This window comes from Equus przewalskii, chromosome 26 (genome assembly GCF_037783145.1).
Source record: "Equus przewalskii isolate Varuska chromosome 26, EquPr2, whole genome shotgun sequence".
Classification (NCBI taxonomy): domain Eukaryota; kingdom Metazoa; phylum Chordata; class Mammalia; order Perissodactyla; family Equidae; genus Equus; species Equus przewalskii.
In genome coordinates, this window is record NC_091856.1 from 20,469,287 (window position 1) to 20,486,874 (window position 17,588).

Below are 17,588 nucleotides of genomic sequence, written 5' to 3' on the forward strand. Positions count from 1 at the left end.
TTCCCCAATGATGGTAGAGTCTGATTTATCAAATCTGCTCAGTTTACAGATGGAGAAATTGAGGCCCACGCAAATTAACTTGTTAGATTAAGCTAAATGAGTAAAGTTAGCAGCAAGTTGACAGCAAGAATGAAACCAGAATTCAGGTATCTTGACTCCCAAGTCAGTGATCTTTCCACTGAATTAGTCTTTTTGGTAACTTTCCTTAAGCATTTCTTATGTGACAAATCTCTGTCCTAGGCATTCTGTGAGATTTAATAGGAAATGGCAGTTTAATAGGAGATAAATCTTCCTTCCTTCCAACTTTCCATCCATCCATCCATTTAACAGATAGTTATCAAGCAACTTTTATGTCCTTGTGTATTACACATTGAGCTAGGTGATTGGGATTAAAAAGAACAGGGCACAGTTCCATCTCTTGAGGAACTCCCAATCCTAGTGGCGGAAGCAGACTGGTAAACAGATGCATGACATCATGGTAACTTCTATAACTAAGCAATTAATAAAGTCCTGGGGAAACACAGAGGCAGAAACACTGTGTTGTTGAACACTCATGTTTATTATGGAGGCTAGAAAGTGCTTTGAGATTTTAGAGGCATAAGAGGTCCCTTCCACCTCGAAAGGTTGAAGACTTGTTCATGAAATAGGTGACGTGTATGTATGTGGAGTGTTCACCTTGTCTTGCTTGTGGATGTATCATGCATGTCATTTTAAACGTAGAACCATAAATCAAATTCAAATAATAAACACTTTTTGATTCATGCCTTGACTGAGGACATTCACCCAGAGTAGCTTTTAGGAATGTGACACTAGAAATGATTGGACAACTCAATCCATCACCATCCAAATCAAGTCTAGCAGCCCCTTCTGTTCCCTTCTCATTGCATTTGTCACTCTATTGTGATGGCCTTCATACTTTTCTGTCTCTCTCCACTTATCTCCAAGCTCCTTAGGAGCAGAGACCACTTCGGTCTTCATTCCTACCTTTTCACTTTATCAGCCCTGCCAGTTGGTGCTCAGTAGACTTTGTTAAATGAATTGGAGATGGCTCCAAATAAGGGAGAAGACAGGGTGAGTGAAAGTGGTACAGTGAAGTGGGTGCTTTGAGACATGATGTCATGGATCTTAGGAAAGGCCAAGCAGTGAACGCATGCATGTTAGGTATGGAATTAGCTGGCAGATATGGCCTTGGGCTCTCTAAGCTGACCAGTTACCTGTGTATCTTCTTATCACCTTTCCCTGTCACTCTGCCTCCCTTCCTTTCTGCTTAGCCAGTGTACCGTTCGGTTGGCTTTAAGTCCTTTCCCCCATTGTTTTCTCTCAGCTTCTCCAACCTCATCCCTAGAGATTGCTGCTGAAGAACCCAGTGTAATTGTGTGAGATGTACCTATGTTCTTTCTGCAACCTTCACCTGAGCCTTGGAGACCTCCCAGAGGATAGGAGAGCAGAATGATGACAGGAATGTCTTCCATGCTCAGTACACCCTCCCAGGGCTAGCACACTGCAGGGGTTCTACAAATATTTGTGGGTGGATTTCTAGATGAATAAATGGTATAAATTCACAGTGCATCTGGTCCAGTCTCCTCAGTTCACAGATGGAGAATCTAATGTCCAGAGAAGACCAGGAAATTATCACAAGTTCCATCCCAAATTAGAGACAGAGAAGTACTGGATCCCAGTTCTCCTGACCATTCCTTCTGTCCTGCCATATTGTCTGGGATTTGGGCCTAACTCTTTTGAACGTGGTCACAAAGATTTCAGATCATTGAATCCTGTAGTTGGATAGTACCCAAACTATCCTTTTATAAGTGGGAAGTCTGAAGTCCAAAATGGGGAGACATTTGTCCAGGGTCCCACAGTGAGTACTGACAACACCAAGAAAACCTCTATGTGTCTCCATATAGTCAACAAATATACAGTGTGTGCCTGACACTGTTAGAAATGCAAGAGTGAGCAAGACAGAGCAGGTCCCTGCTCTCCTGGACTTTGTATTCTTGTGAGGAGAGACAGACAACAAACAAGTAAGCAACTATAAGGATTTATGTATTAATAATGATAAGTAATAAAAGTGGTGCTATAGGGAGTGACTGGAGTAGATGGACATTGATTTAGGTGACAAGGCTGAGGCTTGAATGACAGATGAAAAGGAACAAGCCATATGAAAAGATAAATGAAGAAAGTTCTAGAAAGAGATAGAACAGCTAGTGCATAGACCACGCAGCAGGGCAAGTCCAGGATGTTGAAGGAACAGATGAGCAAGCTGGGAGACGTGTGTGTCTGGAGCTGAAGGCAGCCCAGGTCATGGAATCTAGATTTTAATCTAGATGAACTGGGAAGCTGTCAGGGAGTTTCAAACAAAGAAGTTACAGGATCTGGTGTAGGTTTCTGAAAGATCACTCTGACCTCTAGATGGAGAATAAATGTCATGAGCCCAAGAGTGGAATCTCAGTTATACTATTCTCATGATGTGAGTTGAATGTTATGTTATTATTTTACTTAGGACTTAGTATTTTGGTTGATAGCATTACCCTTAATTTCCTTGCTTATACCATTCCCAACTGAAATACCTGAATAACAGAAATATTTTAGATCAACAGAGGAGAGGAGGGTTTCTTGCACTTTCATCTAGGAGAACTTGAAGAGATTTGTGAAGACCAAGACATTTTCTGTAAAAATTTGAGGCTATGCACATTTTTCTGGGGAGAGGGTCCAAAATTTTCATCAGTTTCTTAAAGGGATCTATGGACCCCCAAATGATGACTTAAATGCCCAAAAGCAGGAGGCATACGAGGTCATTTCCTGAAGCCTGTTCTCAGCTGTAAAATCTGAACACTTTAGGAGATCTGTGAAAATGAGAATGTTGATGTTGAGTTGTCATTTCAGACTGAGGAATTGCACTTTTCTTCATCTGTACCCTTGTTGGAGTAAATAGAATTTGGGACTTTTTTCCCTCTGAGGAGAAGTTAGTTTATTCCTTAGAAATATAATCTACAACTTTGTTTATTCAAACTGTGGTCTCTGAGTTTTAAAAGTGAAGCAAGTTCATGTCAAATGTGGCCTGAGGTAGTCCTGACCATAATTATTCACTGCGGACTTTACCCATGAATCTATGAATCCAAATATCCATCTACTATTCCATCCATCCAACCATCTACCCTTCCTTCCTTCCTTCCTTCCTTCCTTCCTTCCATCCTTCCTTCCTTCCTCCCTCTCTTCCTCTTATACCTACATTCCTCCATACCTTCATCCCTCCATCATTTCACCTCTTCACCCTTCCATCAGTGCATGCCCTCATCCATCTACCCTTCCATTCATTCCATCTTCCATTTACTGGGCTCAATGCTAGAGCTTCGGCAAGAGTTAGGAGGCTCCAATTCTTGTTCTTATGCCACTGTGAGTCCTTGAAAAATATCCCCTGAGACACCTCCACTGAACCTTTTGCTTCTACTAGGGTGCAGTTTGAAAACCCCACTTCAGAAGTTGAAAACTACCTTGAAAAAATTAAAGTACTCTCGCTGTGTAGTTATATAATTATTAGTATTCCTGGTAGTGCTCTGAGTCTGGGTCTAGACTACTGGAGGCTCCTTTATACTAATATTTTAGATCAATAACAGCTTCTCCTCTTAGGTCAAGAGGGGTAGGAAACCAATAGAGAATGAGAAATAGAGGCAGGGTTCTCTGGGCAAGGGCAGGCTTCATAAAGGGAGCTAACAGTCACTTAGCCCCTGGACTCTCTTTGCCCACAACCCCCAAAGTCCTTGTGTAGTGATTCAGAGCCTTCATGATCTGTGTGCGCCCCTGGATGCATGATGTAGCAGGAAGCCCTCGTGGCATGGGGTTGTTTCAGTTTCCGAAGCATTTTCGACATGTACCTATCATATTCCCACTCGCCTTGTAAAACAAGCATTTTCATTTAATACAGTGAAGTCTTTGTATTCTCAACAACAAACACATGGTCTAAGGCTCGCGGACACAACCTGCCTTTCTCTCTAACACCCTCCCCCCACAACTCTGTCTGCCCTTACAAAGCCCAATGTCAGCAGAAATATCTATTTACAAACAAGGGCTTTCAGGGAACAGTATTAGTAGCTCACACAAATCTCTAAAACATGCCCCCACTCTGTCCTTGGAATCCCTGTGAACAGCGTGTATCACTGGCAGCAGCTTTCGTGGAAGGCTTCCTGCCTTTCCATCTTTCCATCTGTCTTTATGTCTGGCTTCCTCTGTCTCCTTCCACTTATTCATTAAAACCGTGAGGAACCTGGACGGGAGAGGCAGTCGGATGCTGGCCTGGGCCTCATGGATATCTGGAAAACAGAGCCCAGACAGGGAGTTGCTTGCAAACAGCAAGAACGACCCAAACACATCCAGCCTGCAGTGTCATCTGAAGCAGACACTGACTGAAGAGGGATTATTAATGGGGTGGATGTAATAGTCACATGATGATCATGCAGCTCTAGATCATTTTTCTAGGATTATCAGCAACTGAAGGGAATCTTTTGCCACTCTCTCAAACTTGAGTCTATTTTAGCTCCCTATTATCCACACATGGCAATGATAATAGCTAACATATTTAGCGCGTCACATGTGCCAGCTGCCGTTCTGAGTACTTTGCATGTGTTAACTCTTTGTGTTAACTCCTCACAATGACCCTCTAAAACAGGTACTTTTATAATATTAGTTTCCAATATGAGAGAACTGAGGTACAGGAAGGTTAAGTGAATTGCCCAAGGTCACACAGCAAGTAAATGGTAGGATCAGTCTCCAAAGTTCACGTTCTAACCACTCCTCCACAAACCTCTCTAGATCAGATCAGTATTCCTTACCCTCACATTCAACTTCCTCCCCAAACATTATTTCCTACCATAACTTTTCCTAGTTCGTTATATCAGGGTTTCACAACCTCAGCACTGTTTACATTTTGGAATAGATCTTTGTCATGAGACTTTGTCCTGTTTATTGTAGGATGTTTAGCAGCATCCCTGACCTCTATCCACTAGCTGCAGTAGCACTTCCTCTCTAGTTGTGATTAGAAATGTCTGCAGAAACGTTGCCAAATGTCCACTGGTTGAGAATCATTGATGGAATAATCTGGTGCTCCTAGAACATATGTCCCCACCTCCATGCTCTTTCACCTTTGGTTTCCCCCTTGACCTTGCAGTGTCCTTGGCCTCCCTCCCATCAGTCTTCTGTTCCAGAGTCTTTCAGTTCCTCAGCATCTTTTATAGCCAGAGAGGAAATACTAGCCTGTCTGGGTTACTGATCTGCTTGTTTTTATGCTTTCTTATTTAAAAAGGGTCATCGATTCCAAACTTTCCATTTAAATCCCCTAAAGATTCCACAAGAGTCTTAAGTTCAAAAGTTCAATTCATTCCAAGTATTCAATAATTATTTATTGGGTCTACCTTGTGTCAGATCCCAGGCTAAGCACTCAGAGTGTGGAGTCAAAGGAGATATAATACCTGCACCTCAAGAGTTTATGTGATAGATTATCGGAGCTAGAGAGGAACTTGGAGATCCACTCTCCACCCTTTGCTGGTTGAGGAGATGGGGAAACCAAGCCCCAGAAGGTAAATGATCAAGATCAACTAGAGACCAAGCTCAAGGCTGAGCTAGATCATCCTCCACCTCGTGGAAGTCCCAATGAGCATCTAAATACCATTTATCCATCTGGAGCCTTAAAGAGCTCCTTTGAATTAAATTATAATTCACTATTTTCTAGTGGATGTGAAAACAATTGAAAATTAATATCCAAAAGTCTATCAGCCCTCTCTCTTCAAAATTTTGCTTACATTCCATGCTTTTCATTGTAGGTCTTCAGGCTGAATGACTCCAGATTATCAATGAGCACTGGGCACAGAGTCCAGAGACATGAGTCTTGGTTCTTTCAGCTCTGTGACCCTATTGATAAACATCAAGAAATCCCTAGCTAATGATGCCCATTTCCTATGACTCTTTTCCCGAAAAACCACGCAAGATTCCCTATTGTCTATGGAGTACACTTCAGATCTCTTGGCATGCCATTCACAGTCCTTTGCCATCTACTCTATTCATTTCCTTCCAATACTTTGCGCACCTTCAGTTCCATCAAAAGCAGATGTCTTGCCATCTCCAGGGTCACCTTCTGGTAATGTCATAGCTCTTGCTTTGCTCATACTTCACCTTCTGCCAGAAGATCTTTGCCCCGCTTCCCCCCACCAAATTCCTGTTCCTTGTGCAAGGTTCTGTTCTTATGTCACTCGTCCAGGAAAACTTCTCTGAGCCTTCCTGTCTGAATCAAGTGTTCCTTCCTCTGAGCTCTGTTTGCTTGTACCTCTATCAGGACTTACTCTATTATGCTTTATTGGCTTATAATTAAAAACTACCCCTCGTCCTCATGTGATCACTTTACCCCTGGCTGGGCAGCATAACTTCGAAGTTAAGAACGTGCAATCTTGGGTCTGATTGCCTGGCTTTGAACCCCACCTCTGTCACTTGCCAGCAAGTCACTCAGGTTTGGACAAGTTATTTGAGCTTCTCTGGGTCTCAGTTTCCTCATCTGTAAAATGGAGATGATAACAATGCCTCCCTGCTTGGATTATTGTGAAGGTTATATGAACTAATCCATGCAAAGAGTTTAGCACCATGCCTGGCATGCAGTGACTGCTCTGCAAGCATCAGCTATCATTGCTCTCCCCGCATTGGAGGGTAATTCCGGATGGCACCAGCCCTGCGAAGTGGGGATCTGCCTGTCTGACTGCATCCCTTCCTTATCTCCCTTTGCCATCTCTCTCTCTGAAAGGCTCACCCCTGGCTGTGTGGGCCAGGATGAGGTGATGGCAGGCTCACCCGAGAGAGGAGCTTTTGTTTCCGGAGCTCAGCCCACACTGTCTGGGGTGCATTTTTTCATAACTTGCTGTGGGCCTGCATCAGTTATGAAATTTACATCATTTGTTTCTCCCATGTGGGAACCTTCCTCATCCCCCTGAACTCCTTGGATTGGCTACAGGTTCTCAGTGCCTCCTCCCAATGCTATTTTGTAGATGAGGATCTGAGGTCCAAAGGTGGACCCAAGGCTGACTCATCCATTAGGCGCAGTTGGTGCATTGCCTGAGGTCCACAGTACTTTCAGGGGCCCATAAAAAGGGCTTAATTTCTTTTCAAATCAGAAGAAAAAAGTTAATATAATAATAATACATATGTAACAATGAACCTAGCCTCTTGATTATATATATCTTTATATCAATGCAATCATAAAATGTAATTATATATATTTATGGAGGAAGTAAAAAGTGCCCTGGGTCCATGAAAGTCCTGATGTGACCCTGGATGAAGAGGAATTTGCCCAAGATAAGTAGTACATTCGTGGCAAATCAGGGCAAAAGTTCATGTGTTACCATCCCCAATTTAGATATCTTTTGCTTACATCTTCAAGAAAATTCCTAGAAGTTGTTTCACCACAGTCTTCTCCTTTCTCAGGTGAGAAAAGGCAGCCGGAGAGAGGATGCAACTTGCCTCAGGTCACACAGCTTAGTCCAGCTAGCATACAGCTGAACTGTGCTTTCCTGACTCCTTCTTACTCCTTTAGTATTTTACACAACAAAGCTAGTGACCACTCATGCCACCCTCCCATTGTATAGATGGAAAAACAGAGGGCCAAGAAGTGGAAGAAGGGGCTTACCTAGTGTCACAAAGATGCTCACTCCTGCCTCCAAGTCAGGGCTCTTGTTCCAGGGCTGTAAAGATGGTTCAAAACCTCAAAATCTACTCAAATTGGGTTTTCTCACAAGCCGTGGGCATATATTTCATTCATTCATTCATTCATCCGTTCAACAGATATTTATTGAGTACTGATGTCCTCGGCACCACATGGAAGGCTCTAGATGCAGAGTAGTGAACAGACACGTACTCTTTACTGTCTCAGAGCCTCACTTTCCCCATTTGTGTGAACAGGATCGTAATTCCTATTTTGCCTCCTTTCGAGAGTTATGGAAGAAGCAAATGAAATAATTAAGATGCTCTGTGTGCTTTAAAACTTCAAGGAAACTTAAGAATGCTTCCTGTATCATTATAGCAGAGTATATAATCAATGTGGGGAAGATTTAAAAATTGACTATATAAAGATATAAGTATTCAATCAATTTTAAAAGAACATTTGCTTATTTATCCCTAGAAAACAGAAGGCATTGGTTAAGCACCTGGCTTTGGAATCAGAAAGCTGTGTTCTAATGCTATTCATGTTATTACAAGTCAAATGACCTTTTCCAAATCAGTGCAACTCTCTGAGTGTCAGTTTTCTCATCCATAAAATGGGACCAAGAGAACTTATCTCATAGGTTAGCTGTAATAATTCAACAAGATGATGCACATGAAGTTCTTGGCCTTGTACATGGCATGTCATGAATAGTGACTCTATTTGTTTCTCAATAAGTTCATGTGGCTCTGAGTGGCATTAAAACAAATCAGAGTAGTGATCCTAGGGATAATGTCAGGAGGCAGGTATGGTAATAATAGGTCTTCCTAATTGTATAGTATCAACTCCTATTGTATCTACGTTGCATCAACAGAGGACTGGCACTCGCATTAGGAAATAGCAGGTCTCTCACCAGAGGGTGAAGCCTGTGACTGGTCACGTTCCATACCCTGGACTCCAACTAGGACCTGATACAGTTGATGCCCCATGAATATGGGTTGAATGAATCAGTGAATGGATAAATAAATGAGGCAGGACTTGGGGATATTAATTTGGGAAATAGAAGAGCCAGGGGTAACACCACCAAAAGCCTTAGACATCTCCAGTGCTGTCCTGGGGTAAGGGGCACAGAATAACTCTGTGGGTTCCTGAAGACCAGATCCTGGACCACGTGGTGGAAAGGAAAGGGAAGCGATTTGGGTTCACTCTAGGAGAGCTTTGAGAAATGCCCAAGGGTGCAAAGGCCTTCCTCAGACAGCAAGGAGTTCTCTGATTCTGGAAATATGAGCAGTCACTTGTTGAGATGTTGTATAAGTGATTCAAGCAGGCGGTTGGTGGTAAAGGGGGGGATTTAGCGACCTTTAAGGGAACCTCCAGCCCTGACTATGCCTGGTTCCATGGATGATGAAGGGTAAGGGCTTGGAGCAGCTGTGAAGAATGTGGACAGCAGGATGCAGTGGTCTTTGACAATTTCCTGAGAAGAGGTATCATTGTTTCTGAGGTTTGGTGAGTGAACGGGGAGAGCTCGTAGGTCCAAATCATCAAAATGACCAAAGGTAGGCTTTCCTCTCCAGGGCAGCTTTAACATGAGCACCACTCAGTGTACCAGGGTCTGGTTTGTGCTATGGGAACGTTTAAGGGTGAACAAAACAAAAATGTGTAAATCATCCTCTTCTCCTCCACCTCCTTCCCTCCTCCTTCTCCCCCTCCTTCACCTCTTCCCCCTCCTTCTCCTTCTGCTTTGTCTCTTTCTTCCTCTCCTCCTCCCATATTCTTTTTTTTTAAGTTGATATGCACCAATTTCATTGACAATGTGTGAAAAAGAGAGCAATGAACACGTCTCTCTATTTCAGAGAACAGTGTCAGAAAAGCTGAAGTTTAACAGCACAGAAGAAGGAAAAAAACAAATGGTCTCGATTCTGAGGAAAAGGAACAGACATTTATTATTAATATCAATAAAAAGTGCAGTTAACATTTATCACGTGCTATGCAAATAAGTGTTTGCATTCTCTCACTAAATCCTCAAAATGGCACTATGCGTTAAGTACTGTTATTATCAGTTTACAGCGGAGGGAACTATCAGGGAGGTGAAGGGATTTTGCCCAAGGCTACAGAGCTAAAAAGAAGCGGAGCTGGAATTCCAACAGATCAGACTCCACAGTACACGAGCACACGTGCTGAACGCTTGTTATGTTGCCATGACCATGGGCCAAGTCCTGGTACGTTCATTATCTCATAAGTTCCCCCTGCAAGCAGCAGAGGTAGACAGTATTATCCCCATTTTACAGATAAGAAGACTAGTACTAGGAGAGATGCCCTGACTTTCCCAAATCACATAGCTGGTGAATGGTTGAGCCAGCATTTGAATGCACGAGTGTTGGTCTGTAAGACCCTGACCTTTCTATGTCTGCATAGCCAGCTCACGTGTGAGTAAAGAAGGTAGGCTGCAGAGTCAAGAGCCAGTGGAAAACACAGGTCCATCTTGAACCCTCAAAAGCACTTTGCCATCCCAAATGCACCACATAAGCCCGTGTATTAATAAAGCTTTGGCATACTCCTGTCAACCTTGCCTTACATCTGGATCACCTTAAAAAGTTTACAATGAAATATGCAGACATTTATCTCTTTTCTCTCTTAAAAGAGATCTGTGAAGTATACAGGGTAAGACTTTTTAATCCCTGGAGTACTTATGGGAAAACTGAGGCTCAGAGAGTTGAGTGAAGTCATCTAAGGTCACACAGCTAGTTAAAAAGGTAAGCAGACCCATGTAGTCAGAGGGCTTTTAGGCAGTGGTTCCCAGGAGGAAAATGAATACAGACAGAGCGCAGACACAGATGCCATCGTGGATCTCTTCCAGCTATTCCATACAGTCCTTCAATGGGAAACCTGGCCCCACGCATTCACTTGCATGGCCAACTCATAGATCATCGGAGACACTTGAGCTAATCTTGACCTTGTGACTTCCTCCAAAGGGTTACCCTTGATGCACCTGCCTCTACACCAGGAGACAGGAATGTCCAGAACTCAGTATAATTTGGGATAAGCCTCCAGCCAGCTGTGATTTATTTCAAGCCTCCTTGAAAGATCAGTCCTTTGAGCCAAGATGGGCTGGGAGGGATGAGGATGCTGAGGAGCAGTCCCTCAGGTACCCTCTCAGTGATATCCCAGCCTTCCTCTGAATGCCTGGTGCTGCCGAGTCCTCCAGGGTCATTTTGGCGGTCCTCCCCCCGACTGAACCAAGCGCAGGGACCATGGGTATACTTAACCCAAATCTGTCTGTTTTAATCACTCTCCTTTAGACGGATAAAAGCTTTGCATAGGATTGCTCTCTCAAGCATTCCTCTGTGGCTTTGATACCAGCCATTAAATCATGGAAGGGAAAACAAAACAAGACACAACAAAAAAGGGGCCAGCCTCAAGCTTTAGCTTTTAATTTTTTTAGCGTCCTGAAAGAAACCGGATTGTTGACCTAAATTTCCCCTTTCATCCCCGCATCCTCTCACCTCTGCCTGTATTCCCCTGGAAGACATGCCATAGCTAGTGGACATCCTTAATTTGGAGGTCCTGAAATGGTCTTCTCTTCCCTCTTCCCCCTCCTCCACGACCGTACATCTCCCACAGTAAGAACCAAGACTGGGATGTCTGAGGGACCCAGGATCTCAGAGTCACAGGGAGTCTGAGGTGGAAGGGACCTCTATGGCCATGTGGTATATCCCTCCCATCTCAGAGGTCAGGGAGGTGAGGGAGCCCAGAGAGGGGGGCTGATTTTCCAGTGACCCACTGCAAAGTAGTGGCTGAGCTGGGACACAAGAACCTTGAGATGGGCTAAGAGTTATTCCCATTAAAGGAAGGCATCCTGGAAGAGAGCTCTGGCTTCAGAGTCAGTCTGACTGAGATTCCACCACTCTCCAGCTTGGATCCTTAGGGGGAAATCACTTAGCTCCTGTACTCCTCAGTTTCCTTCTCTGTCAAGGGAATTTCAGGAAAGCCCACTTCACTGAGTCCATATGAGCACTAAATGGGATGTCTGTGCTTACCAGAGAGACTGCCACATAGAGGTTTTCAGCAAATGCTCGTTACCATTATCATTATTTAATTGAAAATGCTACTTTGTCACAGGCAGAAATGACCCCGATAGAGTTTCTTCTCATTCCGCATCCACTCTCCCAATAAGAGAAAACAAATAATAATACAAACTTGGCATATACTTGCCATCCTTTGCTAATCGTCCTCCCCAGACAGCGATGAAAGTTAAATGTTGTCACAGCTAATTTTGTGTTGAGTTAAACCATCCCAGGAAAACATCCTAGGGAGAAACCCCACAGGATGGAGGCATGGTTGAGGCCATCCTTGTCTATGGGGGAACTGAACTTGAAATCAGGGGTCTTGAATTTCAGTTTTTCCTACTGCTTAGTGCTGTGTGACCTTGAGCAGGTAACCTCACCTCTCTGAGTCTCGGTTTCCTCACCTGTAAATAGCATCTGTTATACAAAGTTGTTGTAAGGGTTATGAGACACCTTGGCATAGAAGCAGCTACTGACTTGCTCAACACACAGCAGGGCCTTCAGAAAAGCACATTCTAGCTGAAACAGAAACACCCCTCCCCCGTGAGGAACATGCCTGTGCGTGGTGACCACACCACCAAGGTTTGCATTCTCCTAATGCACCTTGCTCTGCTCAGGATAGGAACTGAGTAAATTAAGGCAATGCATCATAAGCAGAGAAGGATTCTAAACTGTGCACAAAGCAGTGAAAGATGGCAGAGAAAGATTTGAGAGAGTCATTGAAGATTTCAGTTGTAGAGCTTGGAAAACTTGCTGAATGATGGTGATATAGTTTGCTAGGGTTACCATAACAAAATTCCAAGACTGAGTGTCTTAAACAACAGAAATTTATTTTCTCACAATTCTAGAGGCTAGGTGTCCAAGATCAAAGTGTCTTCAAGGTTGATTTCTCCTGAGGCCTCTCTCCTTGGCTTGTAGATGGCTGTCTTTTCCCTGTCTCTTCACATCATCTTTCCTCTGTGTATGTGTGTGTCCTAATCTCACCTTCTTATAAGGACATCAGTCCTATTGGATTAGGGCCCACCCTAAGGACCTCATGTTAGCTTGATTACCTCTGTAAAAACCCTATCACCAAATCCACTCACATTTGGAGGTACTAGGGGTTGGGACTTCAACATATGAAGTTTGAAGGGACACAACTCAGCCCATAACAAATGGAAAAGAAAATGAGAGGTAGCCAATAGTGTGACAACAACCATGACAAAACACATTTCAGTATGGACCCTGGAGGTTGGAACAAAGCTGAGTCAGAAACCAACAGGCAAGGAGACTGGTGATGGAAGTCTATGTGCTGAAGGACCAGCTCAGGAAGGCATTCCGAACTCCAGATAGACAACCAGGCCCAGGCAAATCTTGGATCCCAGTGAAGTGGGGCGAGCCAAGTAGAACAGATTAAGGGCTAGTAATAAAAAGCCGCTGATCCTTAGTCAACTTTTTAGACCCGGGCAGAAGAATGACATGGAAAGCTGTTTCCTGGCTTGCAGTTCAATTCAACTTGCTTGTGTTGGTGCTGTGGGACTTATAGAAATATTTTTGGAGGGGGCCTTCAAACAGCCCACAATAAAGTGTTTGGCACTTGGCACTTAATGCAGTGATGTGATGAAGAACCTGGGCCTGGGAATCCCATAGGCTTGGGTTCCAAGCTGTGTTACCTTGGACCAGCCACTATCCCTTTGAGCCTCAGTTCTCTCTGAAGAATGGGAAATGCTGATAGTTTTGTTGTGAGATTAAGTGAGAAAATTAATGTAGAGCATAATGGGACATAGTTCTAAATAAAAGGTAAAGGTACCAGGAGCTGTGTTGGATGCTGGGCATGTAGAAACGAACTGAACTGACATATGTGTGGGAAACAGAGGCATTGGATGAGTAATTACAGGAATGATGAGTTTTCAGACAGAGAAGAGTATGATGAATGTATGGGAGGAAGATTTGTCTGTACCTGGGGTGGAATGGAAGGGTCACACAAAGCTGCCCTGGGGTAATGCCATTAAAGTGATCCTTAGAGGGTGACCCCAAATCCTAGAAGATCCTCTCAGTATAGCCCTGGCCAAGGTTTTGGGAGCCTCCTTACAAGCTTTTGCCTTTGGACTTGCCTCCTTCACACATGCTGTTCATCTTTGGGATGAGGTTCAGTGGGTAGATGAGAAGAAAAATAGACAGTGAAAATAAAGAAACATCAAGCTTCTAGGGGTGGGGTAGGGGGGATATGAAGTCCTTTGCACAGCAAGCTTAGCTGCAGGAAGATAGGGACACATTAGAAAGGCCAACTGACCAGGGTTTGTGTGACAGGTGATTACCACGAGGCCAGGGCAAGCCCCTTTCCTGGTCTGTGCCTCAACCTCTCCATCTGTGCAGTGTGCTCCAGATACCTCATCAGCCTGTGAATGGGCTCTCCCACATGTTCCCTGGCTGTTTCCAGGCGCCTGTAGCTTTGAGGGCAGGCTTAAGCTAACTAGATGTAGATTGCATGCTGGATTGCCTGTGGCCTTCCATCTTGCCAAGGGGGGATGTGTCCCCCGGGATCAACCTCTAGTACCACACAGATGGTGCTGACTTCAGACTGACTCTAACTGCTTCTTTCACTGTGTCTCTATCTTCCTGGAGAATCTTCTTGTGGAGGGACAGAGTGGAGGTGAGGAGGGGTACCCCACGTCCTCCAGAGAGCACTGCCCCATGTACCATATGGAGATACAGAGGAGAGAGGCGTAAGCATGCCAGAATTGGGAATGACATGAGGCATCCGATTCAAATCAACACATATTTATGAGCACCTCCTACTTACAAGGGACCATTCTAAGAGTGAAGAAAAGAGCTCTTAAATTGTAGCCGGGGATCATTTAATCCAAGCCCCTCCTTTCTGAGAGAAAGGAAATGAGACCCAGCAGCATAAGGGTGGTGTGAGTTGTCCCAGGGTAGGTCATCTGGCAGTCTTAGCCCACATCTCTGGTTCCAGATCCTTGGTTCTGGGCTGGTGATACAGCAGTGCCTCCCTCCCAGCCCCCCTGAGATGTGGCTACTGTTGATTAAGTTATTTTCACGCAGAAATAAATCCCATCACCACCATCCTCTCCCCATCCCTATTGAAGTTCAGTGATTTCCTTTCACCACTTACACTCCAGGTAAATATTTCCCTCTGAACTTCTGAAGCCACTGCTTCAAGGTTCTCGTTTCCATTAATGTGTTTCCTCCTGGTTCCACTGAAAACCCTCTTTGCCCTTCCTCTCTGCCTCCTGTGGCCAAGGCACCTCTTAGTCCTCGGCTCTGTGTCTCAGAGTCTGGTCTTCCTCACTGCTTCCCTCTTCGCTCTCAACTGCAAACAGAGGTGGCTTGAGCCTGGGTCCCAAGCTCCAGGAAAGTTCTGAACTGAGGGCACCCTACAGATGTGTAAACATTTTACCTTGCTAGCCCAGCCAGCTGCTTTCCAAAGGCAACAGGAAAACCAGGGACTGAGAGTCCCTGGCAAAATAAAAACCTGCACAGAGAGAGAGGGAAAAAGGATTCTGTTTCAGATGTTAATTTTCTCATTAGAAGAGTTTTCTGTTTAAGAGGGAGGGAGTTAGCCAGGGGAGGAAGAGAAGGTTAGCTGAGAGGTGGAGTGGGGGACACAAGAGTGGGGGCTCCAGGAACCTTTGCTCCTGCTGATTCTCTTAGCAACCGGCCACAGATAGATCTGGGGCAACTCATTCCAAATCTGGAGTCGAGCTTTGGCTTTTGAGGGGTCAGTGGGGAGATAGCTCTTCACATGCAGCCTCTTAATAGCCACTAAGCCAATGGGGATTTATGATTTTGAAGTAGGGTTTGCCCATAGATTTGAGGAGGACTTGTGCTTTCTCAAGCCTTCATCCTACCAGCTCTTGATACCTCGGTCAGGATACCTTCAGGGTACCTTCTCTCTCTGGCCTTTCTGTATTTTGTTTCTAGTCAGTTCCTACTTTTCATCCTTGACATCACTCCCAGACCCTCCAGCGTCTTAAAAATGAACTCCCATTTGGACAGTCAGTGTATGCCAAGGACAGTGTATCTGCTATGTCTTTTATACTTAAAGAGAGATACAGATGAGAGAATTTAGATCCACAGAGGTGAAGTGATTCCTCAGATGTACAGCTAGTAATTGCTGTCCTCAGAATTACCCTGAGTCCAAAGACCCTGCTCTTTCTACCCTACCGAGAACACAGTCTGTCTTCTGATTTTCTCTGTCCTTTAGCCACGGAGACATAAATTAGTGCCTTTGATGCTATCTCTTTTTCTCTTCTCCCATTCTGTTTAGAATCACTCCTGTGCTCATTCATGAGACACTGACCCAGTGCCCGCTGTAGGCAATGCATGGTGCAAGGTGCTGGGTAGGGTATGGATAACCCAGACAGAGTCATCACTCTCTAGAAGCATCCAGCCTAGGAGGGACTCCAAAACCAGAGAACAACTGTCCAGTTTCCTAGAAGTAAAATGAGTTCAGAGGAGAGAAGGATCAGTCCTTGCAGGACTATCGGGGAAAGTTTTTTGGAAGAAGTAGTTTCTGTTTTAGCCACTGGAAAACCTGGAATCACAGAAAAGCAGACACAGACTGAGCATGTGAGGGGCACCTCAGTCAATCCCTTTCTTTACCAGTCAGAGGACCAAGACCCAGAGGAGGTACTTGGGGCTTCGCCAAGGTTGCCCAGCCTGTGAGAGCAAGTTGACTTTGTGTGGAGACTCTGGCCATTATGACTGCTGGACAGGGAGTGAGAAGAGAGGTGTAGGTGGACTTAGATGTTCAGCCAAAACTGCCATCCATGTCAGCTGCTAACAGAGAGATTTACACAAATTGTAAGGCCCCAGTGCCCACAAATGAGTAAAGACTGTGAGGCTTGTCTATTGATTTTGCTGGAAGCTCTCCATGCTCCTTTGATGAACACTAATGGCAGATAAATGCCCAAAGTTATGGTGACCGCAACAATTCTCCAGCTGAGAGTAGGGACTGTCCTTCTAAACGAGCATCTTCTATTCATTCTTGTATTCCTCTGTCTCCCCCCACCTGGCCTCACACATCATCTGACACTTAAAATACTCTCTTAATTAGAAAGTCCTCTTCCCCGTCCAACAGCTTTGTCTGTGCCAAGGACACTGGGTATATTCCAGAAAGACTGGGGAATGGGAGTTGATGAGTATTAAGATAATTAGATCCAGAGAGAATCTGCTAAGCGAGTTCCCGGGGTTCCCGGAGTAAGTCTAGAGGCTTCTGGCTTAGAACTTTCCCAAAGACCCAACTAAAACTTGTGATACCTCCAGGTAGATGGTGTGATCCAGATCCCTGGTGGCATTGAGGGAGGGGAGGTACTATAGAGCTAGTGCAAAGGACAGTGAATTGCGGAGTTTGATGGATCTGGGATCCACTTACCAACCAGTTGACCTTAAACCCATCCATTCCTTTACCTCCTTTACCTTCCATTTCCTCCTCTGTTAACATAATAAATATCACCACCTTGGGGGTATTACATGGATTAAATAAATTAACCTGTACATAGACCTTAGCACAATGCTGACCTGCCGTAGGGGCTTGGAAGACCTTACTTAATGAAGGAGTCTCCAGCATCTTTTTATGTTAAGAGGATGCTTTTATTTTATGTTTTTAATACTAGCCTTAGTGCTAGAGAAAAGCAAGCTGAATTTGGTCTTAGGGGATTTGTCAACGACCCTGTCTAACCTGACAAATGCCTTCCATTCTCTGCATCTCAACTCCCTCACCTGTCAAGTGAAGGAGTTGGAAGTGGCAATCTTTAAAAACCTTTCCAGCCTGGATATTCAGCATGACTGCCTTTCTTTGGGGATGAACACCAGGGCTCTCCAGGACTCCTGTTGGAGATAGAAACACTAGC

The 17,588-nt window shown here is 44.5% G+C and overlaps 1 protein-coding gene across 1 annotated transcript in view; it reads left to right on the plus strand.

Annotated features, from left to right (window-relative positions):
- The window catches only part of PAPPA (pappalysin 1), a 236,698-nt gene that overhangs the window by 13,149 nt on the left and 205,961 nt on the right, over positions 1-17,588 (plus strand). The window lies entirely within an intron of this gene.